General features: G+C 45.0%; 1 protein-coding gene across 1 annotated transcript in view; it reads right to left on the bottom strand.

Annotated features, from left to right (window-relative positions):
• TFPI (tissue factor pathway inhibitor) overlaps positions 1-11,704 on the bottom strand; it is a 264,389-nt gene extending 252,685 nt beyond the window's left edge. The window contains exon 1 of the mRNA XM_085648705.1: positions 11,322-11,704. The gene's annotated coding sequence lies outside the window, so the exon portion shown is untranslated. The remainder of the gene's footprint in view (positions 1-11,321) is intronic.
• Positions 11,705-12,840: the final 1,136 nt, after the last annotated feature.

Here is a 12,840-nt window from a genome sequence, read left to right as displayed (position 1 = left end):
ATTTGTACAATCAGGTGACAAATTCATTGGCTGTAATGATTTCTGAGACATTTGCCTGCCTCCTAAAAGTAACTATGACTACATAAACATTACCCTGTACAGTAGGTAGCGCTGATAAATGCACATGACAGTGTGCAGGAGGCTGCCCATGATTTATTGGAAGAGCGGCTGCACCATGTGATCACAAGATTTCAGTGAGACTTTTGCCCTTTATGATTGCCCCAACCCACCTCACAGATATCTTTAATGAGATGTTTAAGGTGGGATATTTTCCAAAAATGTGGAAAACAACATCCATGTTACCTCTTTTGAAAAAACGTACACTCAACCCCCTCGAAACTAGCATCTACCATCCAATAGCCCACCTCCCATTTCCAGCAAGAGTGGTGGAGACGGCAATAAATAGGGAATTACCTCCTTCCTGGAATATAACCATCTCCTAGACTATATCCCAGTTTGGTTCCAAAAGCATAGTACCGAAACAGCTCTAATTGTCGCCACAGAGGAAATAAGAACCTGCATCGATCAGGGAGGGAAAGCCGCCCTGATCCTTCTTGATTTATCGGCGGTGTTCGATGCGGTCAACCATAAGGTCTTACTCAAATGCCTAAACTATAAAGGAACAAAAGACAGGGCTCTAGCCACAATCAGATCATTCCTGTCTGACAGAGAACAGTCTGTTTCCCAAAAAAGTAAATCTTTACACCTTTCACCCTACCTTGTGGTGTACCCCAGGGTCACCTCTGAGCCCAATGCTCTTTAATATTTACCTCACACCTCTTGCAAGTTTGATTAGATCATACGGTTTCTCCCTGGTGTCATATGCTGATGACACTCAAATCGTCATCTCAATATCCAGTGATATGCTTGAAACAGCAAGGAGATTTCACAAATGCATGGAAGAAATAGGAAGATGGATGAATCAAAAGTTGAATTCAGGCAAAACCGAGGTCCTCCTTTTTGGTAACAATCCCACATTTTGGTTCCCTTTCTGATGGCCCCAGATTCTGGGGACCCTCCCAATTTCGGTCAAAAAGGTAAAAGACCTAAGTGTCCTATTTGACAACAAACTGACTTTTAGAGCACAGGTAAATGCACTCACTTCCTCCTAATTCAACATCCTAAGAACAATTAAAAAAAATCTTCCTTTCGTTCCCCATGAACTTTGAATAACTGTGGTCATTACTTTAGTCCTTTCAGAAATTGACTTCCACAAAGACTGCTAAGAAAACTGCAGACACTGCAGAACACAGCTGCCAGATGCTGCTTGGGATTCCACAGTTCCAGTTAGCCTCCTAGGCCCTCCACAAACTTCACTGGCTACCCGTAAAAAAGCATATCACCTTCAAGGCCCTATGCATTGCCCACAAAGCCCTATACGACTGAAATACTTTAATAAGAACCTTTAATGGTACACCCCTACAAGAGCACTATTCTCCATCTGAGCCAAAAAACTGCATCATTCCTCGATGCTCAAGCTGGCAAATTGAGGTGGCAGGAGTTTCATTGGCGCTGAAGCTAAACCCTGGAACAGCCTCCCTATGTACTTAAAATCACAGACTTCTCTGCTCAGGTTCAGGAAGGACTTAAAGACTTGGCTCTTTACTAGCCAATCCTCGCCCAGTCCTCCTTTCTTCTTCCTCACATTACATTGTAAGCTCTATGATCCCTAGCACCAAGACGCCTTTGAGCATTTGCGCACTTCACAAAAATATTAACATTACATAACATTGTACATTTTGGACATCCCATGTCTCTCTCTCCTTGCTTTACCCTCTCTCCCTGAAGTGCCTGTAAGTGGCCAAAAGTTGACATTCATTTTTAATGGCAACTTCCAGGAACCAGTCATAGAATAGCCTTTTACTCGTGCTTAGCTTGCCTAGAACCAGAGGTGGCTTTGACCAAGATAGTCTCAGAACTACACCTAACAGTTGCAGCAGCACAGAGCAGATTTTTACCCAGAAGTCTGCTAAAAGATAATTAAGAGTCTTCGGCATAATTATGTCACTAAACGCGATGGCCAGCTGCTTGCTGCTTATCGAAGGGACGTGAGCTCTAAGCCAGGGAGCTTTCCTGAGTCATTTAGAAGCGCTGGCTTGGTGTCAGATCAGCAGGGCTGCAGCAGCATATCTCCTCAGTTACGGGAGGTAAATGAAACAATGGTATTGGTGTTATAGGCAGTCTACATTTGTTGAGCAGTGAGGTGCCCATGGATCTACGCCTGCATTCAACCTCGAGCATCGTTCCTTAAGCATCATTGGAACATTGGAATGTTGGGAGCTCCATTGAAGACAACTGAGTGGTCCAGGCTTCTAATGAACGGTAGAAGCCCGGAACATCAACATTCCAATGTTGTTGTTCACAGCTGTTGCTGTATACAAAGGCCTCACGGAGACTCAGGGGATTTCAATCCCCTCAGGCACCGTGAGGCCTTTGTTTTATTTGTTAGAACATTCTGCCCTTTAGTGGAGGAATGTTCTTATAGCCTTATAGCCCTCCGTAGCTAGGCTATACCGGCATTAATGGCCCGCTCATTAACACTGGAGCAGGCCTTTAATGCCCGGTATAGCCTGCTACAGCAGGCTATAAGGCTATATTGGTCACAAAAGAGGGAGACCCTTCAATGGTCATCTAAGAAGAGTCAGTATTCATCTTTCGTATTCCTCTCGGGGGAACCACCGGGGAAGTGTTCAATGTCACTTGCCACTCCAATAGAACATCAGTGAGAAGTCCAAATAGCTCATCTCAGCGATGCAAGGTATCAGAAGCTGAGCTTTCAGTTATTGGATCTACAAGAGCCTATCTAACAGAAGCTTTGATAGTGATTTGGGCACGTTTTTGAGGATGGACCTTTGTTTTCTTTGCATTTAACATTTGTTAGCAATGCGTCTGCTGGGGGGCCATGACTGCCTGTCTCAAGTCATCCATTCAACCACTGAACCTACAACTGGTCCCATAGATTAAGGACAAAAAAACTTGCTGCAGTAAGGACATGACCGCATGAGAACTAATAAATTTTGTAGGCTTGCCTTACTTTCTTTGAACCCCATGCAAATCTTGTTCATGTTCTCTCAATTTTTGGTCTATGCCTTATTTTGGTAAATGCATTTGTTATTGGCTTGGATGTAAACTCGCTGATTGAACTGTACTCGAATTGTCCTAGCTTAATATTTTGATGGGCCAAGCATTGCTGCTCTGTCATTTCCTGATCATTTTAGACATGTTTGTTGTGGTGAACATGTTCTGCAGGACAGCACAGAGGAAATTACCATGTAGCTTGTCTCCCAATACTTTGGGTTAGAGTCTTGTCCTTCGACAAAACTGGCATTCTTTGATCTGCAAATGGTGTATACCATGCTGTCAAGTGGGCGCTATAAACTAATCTTAGTAGTATCTTGCAGTGATGACTACAACTTATAAGGAAATGTGCTGCATTAAGATAGCACTGGAAAAAATATCTATATTGCCAGGAAGACTCCTAAAATTCTGCAACATACATCTCCTTGATTACAAAATTCGCCTCATGCCCTCTGCATCTGTTCAACAGTTTGTTTTTCAGTGATTTCGTTACTCTTTGCTATTGGAAGTCGGGCAGAATCTTTTGAGCATCCGTTGGTAGTGGAATGAAGGAAAAGCTTCTCAGAGCCAATGGGTCCGCAAAAGACACCCCAGCTGCCGTCTATTGGATTTGCAGATGATGATATAGTGCTGGTTCTTGGACATTGAGCAATCCAGGAGTTCAATCAGAATTCATGAAGCACCTCAGACTTTAAGTCCATCCATTGCAGAGCCAGGAAAACCAACCACCCCATTTGTGTCCCCTGTTATACTAACCTGAACTCTTGGAGTGGAAACATCTCTGATCCCAAAAGAAAGAGGCAACTCTGGCAAGGCAGTATTGTATCTATCAAAACGCACCTCGTGAACCCAGTTTTTGCAAGCAGATCTACTGTTTGATGAATCTAATGTTCTCAAAAGCTAGAAATATTTGGGAAAGACTGTTTGTTGGCCCTCATTGAGAAGAAAGAGGTAAAGATGGCTGTAAGGGAGCTGAAATGTCATATAAGGTTCTGGGGCTGGATGTCTTCACAGGACAATATTTCAAGACCATCACTAGCTACTTGGACCCTGATACTTTCAGAGCCGTTCCATTCTGTTGTGGGTAAAGGGAAAGTACCGAACACCTTGCAGAAATAACTGTTATTCCAAAACAAGGGAAAGACATGGCCCTTATTCAGCCTGCAGACACATAGCCTTGGTGCATATTGACAATAAACTACACACAAACATTCTAGCTATCAGATTTACCCCATGAAATTATTCATGCGTATTAGCTGGGATTCATTCAGAACAAAAGGATGTTTGATAACATAACGAGAGTAGCCCATCCTTATTGAGAAGGAAACTAAAGGAAGACCCCACTGGTCCTCCTGCCGTTGGATGATAAGATAGTGTTTGATAGGGTCTGTTGTGAGTTCCTGCGAAAGGTGATGCTGCAATTTGAACAAGGAAATGAATTGGATTTATATGTTAATGGCCCCTACATGGTCCCGAAGGACAGATTTATGGAAAATGGTATCTTCTTGAAGAAACTGACAGTCGCAAGAGTCACTAGAAAGGTGCGTCAACAGTCCCCATTGCTATTTGAAATGGCTATTAAGCTAGGAATAACTTGACGCTGCCTCAATTAATAGCACATGTGATAGTGGTGTCCTTTTTTGCAAAACTGACTACTAGTTTAGTGCCCCATTTCATACTTCACATCTGAAACTGTGGGATGTGTAGTAGCACGCATCGCACTGCCTTAGACGGTGAGAAAAAGGTTATTGAAGTCTAGAAGAACATTCAACAAATCCACATCTTTACAGTCCTGGTATTCAGACTACAAGAATGAAATATTCTGGTCCATGTAGCCCCTTCCTTCCTCACTTCTTGCTACGATCATTTCTTGGAGGTAGAGTTCTATTGTTATCATAATTCTCAGTCACTTACATATATGATCTGGGGACTTTCCTCTGTCTCAGTTCTGAGCTGCACTCTGCTCCTGGTTGTCTATTCCCCTTGATATTCCTTCGGGCTCCTTAAGTCTTTCTCTCTTCAAGTCCCAGTGCAGCATTCCCTCGGGAGGTAGAGCTCTGACTGTCAGTGCCTTGCTGATTGATTTCCCCTCCCTCTGTCTTGGTTTCTAGTTAGTTGGTTAGGCTGGTCGGCACGCTCTTCTGTATTCTGCCATGCTTTGACGATTCCATGTTTGTTAGGATTCAGATCTGCTTTTCCTATGCCTTCTTGTTTCATTCCATTTGTCTTCGCTTGTGTTTATGTTCAAATCTTGGTAATTACTACCCGAGGCTGCCAGTGAGTTCTGGGGGTTAATGCTCCATGCACAGATTTGCTCAGCGCTCTTCTTCCACATGAGGCCTTGGTGTCTCCCAGAATAACAGAGATGGCAAGCTATCATTCTTGGTAGTTAGGGGCATATTTATAAGAGGTTTGTGTCCCGTGTGCAACACATAATGTGGTACGTGCGCGATACAAACCTCTAAAACAGATTTATGAAGCCGTGCAAAGCCACTTTGTGTGGATCTGAGCGGCGTAATAAATCTGGAGCAGAGCAGCACAAATCGCTGCGTTGTCTTACTCTGCCCTGGGTAGGCATTCCAAGGGCATTGCGGTGGGTGTTCCCTCGCAACTCTGATGGATTTTGATGCACTGCAAGATTTACAAGAACTTGTAAATGTGGGAATGTGCCAAAATCTTACACCTTCCCAGGATAGAACACATAAATAGGGGAATATGCCTCCCAGGATTGTTTTTGTGCAGGAAGGTGTACCTTCTGCACAAAAAAAATCAGGCCTACAACACAGGCACGCTTGCACCATGGTGCAAGTGTGCCTGCATTGGGGCTAGGCTGCCTGAAGTGCACCAGCGCAGGTGGAAAGGTAGGAATGTGCCGTATTCCATTAAATATGGCTCATTCCTGCCCTTTCCCTATGGGGCAGCGCAGCAAGGTGACTTGCTGCGCTGCACCAAAGTTTCATAAATGTGCCCTTTAGTCCTTTATTGTTCTTTCTACTTTATGTAGTCTGTCCAGTTAGTGTCCTATAGGCATCGCCCGGTTTCTGGCCAGCATTCAGATCCGCGTTCGATTCAACGTTCTCTAGTCTTCAGCTTCTGTCTTGTCCTTCTCCTTCTGGGTTTTAGCCTCATTTGTGTTCGCTAAACCCCGCCTCCAGAATGCCCTTTTCAGTGCAGTGAGTGAGCGCTCCTGTAGCCCATCTCACCAGGTGCTCAGACATGAGCTGCATTTTTGTACTTTAACTATTAGCAGTATGTATGGTTAGGGCAAGTTGGGACTCAGTTCCTTATGTTTACCTATTCTTATGTTGTACATCGACTTTCGGTTTTTCTGTATGTATACATCATGTTTTGTTGTGTGCATTTACATATTATTAAATAGGCTCAATATTATTGTGAATCTTGAATGTCCACATTCCACAATAAAAGAAACAGCATAACATTTTAAAATAAAATGACAAACAAGCAGTGCCTGAAGAAGGCAATGAATTGCCAAACACATGCCCAGATTTTAGTCAGCAACCAACCCAAAACAGTGAGCGTGTCACATTTTAAACTTGTATTAACAGCATACACATTGGCAGTACACCACTAGACAAGCCTGAGCAGGTAACAAAAACAAAAAAAACATGAATGTGTAGTGTGAAATATCAACTACAGAGGACAAAGCTTATCACCTATTGGGTCCCATTTAAAAAGCAAACAACATTATATTCTAAGAAACTGCGAAACAGAACTTTTACTCAAGCATCATTAATATAAGTTATATAGTTTCCCCTTCCAAGCAAAACTGAAAAACACCAACTTTAAAGTAGCTAGTTAAAAGTTTGCCAAACTAAAAGTAGTCAGCTGGAGCCACAATGGTAAATATCCACGCCTTATGAGAAGGCATCCTGTAAATTGTACATGGGGGCAGTGCTTCGTTTGTAAAAGAATGCGTGCCAGTGCACAAAGCTCGGCTCAGAAGGCGCGGCCAGTGCTATTAAAGGTCATGTGTTGGGAATACCAAAGCTGTGCAATCTTTAATCCACTTTATGCATCTTTAATCCACTACAAAAATCTCACTGCCCCTTTATCTCACTCTAGCAAGTTCCTGCTTTCTCCCTTTGTGCCGGTTGTTCTATATTTCTCTTCCTCTGTTTTTCCACTTTGTGTGTTTTTCCCTTTCTTGCTCTGTAAATGGCCGGCTCCAATTAAGCCCTGATGGGGGGGGCACTTAAAGCAAGATATACCTGTGGAGGCCTGGGGGTGCTGCAGGCAGATGGTAAAGTGGGCGGAAGTCTGAGGGAGATGTGTGCTGAAGGCCAAATGAAAATGGCACTGCGAGTAAAGGGAGGCCATGATAAAGATTACATGGTGGTGTGCTCAAGTTTGAGTCTCATGGAAACAGTCCAGCCCGAACTGCCAAGCCAGGTCCTCCCTGGACTAGAAACAAGCATCCTAGGACCGGTTTCGGGGTTTCACCCCTCTTCAGCCAGGATAGCTTGATTCCAGTGGCATGGAGAGCACGGGACCTACGTCTAGGCATACCCGTCCCACTTGGGGTGTCAAATGCAAAAACAACACTTGATGGACAGAATGCAGAACAACGTCATACATTCACCCCAGTACAGAGATCTGGGCCTAAATCCATCGGTTTTTTTCTCACCATTCCATTCCAGTTGGAACCCAGCCATGTGCAAATCAGTCTGACCCTGTGCCTCATGGGAACAGTCCAGCCCGAACTGCCAAGCCAGGTCCTCCCTGGACTAGAAACAAGCATCCTAGGACCGGTTTCGGGGTTTCACCCCTCTTCAGCCAGGATAGCTTGATTCCAGTGGCATGGAGAGCACGGGACCTACGTCTAGGCATACCCGTCCCACTCGGGGTGACAAATGCAAAAACAACACTTGATGGACAGAATGCAGAACAATGTCATACATTCACCCCAGTACAGAGATCTGGGCCTAAATCCATCGTGTTTTTTGATCACCATGCCATTCCAGTTGGAACCCAGCCATATGCAAATCAGTCTTGACCCTGTGCCTCATGGGAACAGTCCAGCCCGAACTGCCAAGCCAGGTCCTCCCTGGACTGGAAACAAGCATCCTAGGACCAGTTTCGGGGTTTCACCCCTCTTCAGCCAGGATAGCTTGATTCCAGTGGCATGGAGAGCACGGGACCTAGGTCTAGGCATACCCGTCCCACTCGGGGTGACAAATGCAAAAACAACACTTGATGGACAGAATGCAGAACAATGTCATACATTCACCCCAGTACAGAGATCTGGGCCTAAATCCATCGTTTTTTTGCTCACCATGCCATTCCAGTTGGAATCCAGCCATATGCAAATCAGTCTTGACCCTGTGCCTCATGGGAACAGTCCAGCCCGAACTGCCAAGCCAGGTCCTCCCTGGACTGGAAACAAGCATCCTAGGACCGGTTTCGGGGTTTCACCCCTCTTCAGCTTGATTCCAGTGGCATGGAGAGCACGGGACCTACGTCTAGGCATACCCGTCCCACTCGGGGTGACAAATGCAAAAACAACACTAGATGGACAGAATGCAGAACAATGTCATACATTCACCCCAGTACAGAGATCTGGGCCTAAATCCATCGTTTTTTTGCTTACCATGCCATTCCAGTTGGAACCCTGCCATATGCAAATCAGTCTTGACCCTGTGCCTCATGGGAACAGTCCAGCCCGAACTGCCAAGCCAGGTCCTCCCTGGACTGGAAACAAGCATCCTAGGACCGGTTTCGGGGTTTCACCCCTCTTCAGCCAGGATAGCTTGATTCCAGTGGCATGGAGAGCACGGGACCTACGTCTAGGCATACCCGTCCCACTCGGGGTGACAAATGCAAAAACAGGTTAAAGCATTGTTTTATATATTTTTATAGCAAGCATGTCACAGAAATTTAAATTTAAAAAAGTATGCCCCTGCCTAAACATGACTGCCATGTGCTAGCAATATAAAATTCTATCAAAATAAAAATGAACTATCACATATAACTTTAATAGAACAGTAGGGGTGCTTCCTAGCAGACAGATATACTTAGAAGATATTTAAACCTCTGGTGAAAGTTTAAAAGGATGACCCCATATAATTGCTAAAATCAAGCAAATATTCCATGAAGGAGCAGGGATCCGCCTAGTGCTATCAACCATTTCAAAATTATGGAGACTCAAGAGCACGTATTGATCAACACTATTCATTGGACCTTGAAAATCTCAAAATTGTTTAATGGCTCTAACATGAGCCCTCAAGTAAGATGCATCAGCGCTACCCTAAAACCAATTTGCAGAAAAAAAATGATGGCCAACAAATTACATTTCAAAAGAGAATAGCCAGTGACCTTCCAACAGACCAGAGCAGTAGCCCGGTGTGAGGTATTAGACTGTAGGGAAGGTGATCTGCAGGACTCGTAGAAAAAACATCTTCTCTAAACACCTACTCCTGCAACTTACTTACCTAGAATTGTTGGCATTACCAGAAAGGATCGGCATAGAGGAGGCCATTGAAGACGAAACTGAACTTCCAGAAGACTCTACCCAGTTCCACCGACAATTGTCACCCACCTCATCTGAGATCGATAGATGCCAATGTCGCTGTAAATTCATCTATTTCACTCCTACAGTTTAGTAATGTATTGTCAATTTGTACTTTACGTGTCACTGGAAATATTTAGGTGCATCCAGGTCCAGGTTAGTGTCCTGATACGCCACACTCCGGTACCTATATTATTTTATATCTGGATACACTCCTCTGAATGGACACGTGCATTCTCATGCAGTCTGGCTCAGAATCGCTTATTGTGTATCTTATCATTCATTTGCAAATCCATTCTTTCAATTTCTCAACATTTGTTTCTCAATTTCCAACAAACCTCTTTGTATTCATACTGCTGAATAGAAAACCTTTTCTTGGGACCTGTTCTTTGTGGTGTTACAGGTTATACTTCGACATGTTGTTTATTTTTTTAATACATTATCTTTTAATGGGGGGGGTGAGGTGTGTGACTCTTGGTACATGATGACATCCTGCAAAGGGTCCATTAGACGTCAGCTCAAGGGGCTTGTGGCGCTGCAAAGGGATGCCACCTTGCCCAGTTGTCTGGAAGAAGCTTCCTGCTGAGAGCCTTCCTGATCTCGTGAGGATTCAAAGCCGAGGAAGGACCTACTTCCCACAAAGAAGACATACAAAAGGAAGAGGCGAGGAAGAGTTACGTTGGGAAGGGACATGCATGATTCTGCTGAATTTCGACATTAGTTGCGGAGGTGCCTCTTGATGCTGGCGCTCACTTTCTAGGTAGAAAGGACTGAGAGGCAGAAGGGGGTCGAAGAGGCAAAGGTGAGCTGGGTCCAGACTGTGCTGACAGGTGAAAATGGGTGCATCGTTGCCATGGTTGCAAGGTTTGGTTAAGTAAGGACACTGAACAACTCCAGTAATTAGACTGTCTTAGGATGTTGGCGTGTGTTCAATGATTGGTTGTACCATGTCAGTGTTATTTAGAAGTATATTGAAGGCTTGTTGGATTGCAGGCGTAAGTACGCCAGGCATCCAACTCATATTTTTAAGCAACGTTTTCAATAATGTGTATGGCAACACAGTCATTTAACTTTGGGTGCGCAATTGACCCAGCATTGTGGGTTTGCAGTTTTTTTGTGCTTATATTTGTATTACATCAAAACTGCTGATAGACTTAATATTTAAAAACAAATGTGTAGCTAAAGAAGTATGTGTAGCAAACATTATCTAGATATAAAGTGTAATTCTTCAACTCTACTAATTATCTTTCATTTTAGGCGACTGTGTGGTTTGGGAGGGAAGTTGTGTTCTTATATATTTTCAGGCTATGTTGTCAGAAACAAATTAAAACAAAAAACAGCAGGGATTTTTGGTAAATGCCATTCCTCTCACGGGAGCCGCCTTTGTTTGAACAAAAGAAATACCTCAAGCAGCAGATCTAGGCATTAGTTGAACAAGAAAGATGAAAAAGGCCAACGCGACGAGCAACAATTACCGAGAGTCGTTAACTGACGGTTCGTAAATCACCCATAGTTAGCCATTCGAATTATATAAACGTCACTCCGCATATTACAATATCTAAATTAATGGTGCAGTCAGCATAACATTTACACATTCCTACGTGTTGCGCGTTGCAAAGGCGCGTGCAAAGCAACTATTTCTGCACGTTACCTTCTGAGAGTTTAACACTTTAACTGTGATAAAAATACAAATTAAACGCTCACATGCACTACGTACCAGACCAATTCGCGTCCAAGATATTTTCCCCGCAGTCTTCTCGGGGTATATTCAGGTCTTGTTGGAGATGTGTTCCTTTTGCGAGAGGCAGGAAGCCTCGGGGCGGGCTGGGAAGAGGAACGTAATATGATCCTCCCAGCTGGGTGTAAAACTTTCCTTCCAGTCTGATAAAATGTTCTGCGGAGGAGTAATTATCTCCCAGTGATGCAGAGCGGGCTCGGCCCTCGGCTGATAGGTGAACAGGGGGTTGGTTTCCTGTTTACAATTCCACACACCACCGAGGATGTGTCTGCGGAGGCGTGCCCCTCTGCCTTGTGCACACTGGTGGTGCCAAGGCTCTGCTTGTGCACGCCTGCCCTCGTCTAATGCACAATGCGAAGTGCAAAGAACGCACACGTGCTCCCGCCTTTTGTAGAATGGGTGGTTCAGCTGCTCAATCAATCAAACATTTATAGAGCGCAGCAAATCACCGGCCAGGGTCTCGTGGCGCTGGAGCTGCTCTGCTGGTGGTTTGATTATTCAAACATACAGCTCTTTAGTTCTCTTCTGAATTGCTAGAGCAATGGTGCAGTCCTACGGTGCAGGGGGAGGTTGTTCCAAGCCTTGGCTGCCAGACTGATCCGTGAAGCAGCGGTGGCCCGTGCAGGTAAGAGCAGTGGGGCGGTGGGGCTGGGTGAAGGGGGATTTTGACGGACGATGACCAGGGAAAATTAAATAAATGATCAATTTGCCCTGGTCAGCGTCTGTCAGAATCCCCCCTCACCTGGCCCACCCCTCTTACATGTACGGGCTGCGGCTGTCCGTGAGGTGTCTACGAAGGAGAGGGAAGCTGATCAATGGTGTTTAGTTGGTTGGTGGAGGGTCATGCGTTTGTTGATGTATGCTGGCCCTTTGGTGTGCAGGGCCTTGTAGGCGTGGGTCAGCATCTTGAACTGGCATCTGCTCTGAATCGGTAGCCAATGTAGTTTCTTGAAATGTGGTGTGATGTTGGGGAGGTCGGCTAGGTGTCTTGCCGCTGATATCTGTATTGCCTGGAGTCTCTTCGGGAGGCATGCAGTGATTCCTACGTAGAGCATGCGTCCGTAGTTCAGTCTGCTGGTGATGAGGATCTGCGTGACAGTCCTTCTGGTGTCTGCTGGGAGCCACCTAAATATCTTGCAGAGCATCCAAAGGGTGTGGAAGCAAGCGGATGAGACTGTGTTGGCTTGCTTCTCCATGGATAGCTTGCTATCCAGGAGGATGTAGAGGTTGCGGGCGCGGTTTGTTGGGGCGAGAGGGGTGCTGAGCTCTGTGGGCCACCATCCATCGGTCCATGGCGAGGTGTTGTTTGCAAAGATGAGGATTTCCATTTTTTCGGTGTTGAGTTTGAGACATTAGTCCTTCTTGCAGTCCGAAACGTTCATTATGCATCTGTGAAAGTTAGCTTTAATGGTGGCGGGATCTTCAGACAGTGAGAGGATGAGCTGTATGTCGTCGGCGTATGAGATGATGTTGAGTCCGTGTGATCTAGCGGCGGCCA

The sequence above is a fragment of the Triturus cristatus genome, chromosome 3_2, assembly GCF_964204655.1.
Source record: "Triturus cristatus chromosome 3_2, aTriCri1.1, whole genome shotgun sequence".
Taxonomy (NCBI): domain Eukaryota; kingdom Metazoa; phylum Chordata; class Amphibia; order Caudata; family Salamandridae; genus Triturus; species Triturus cristatus.
Note: the sequence above shows the minus strand (reverse complement) of the source record. Positions and strands in the feature narration are given on the sequence as shown.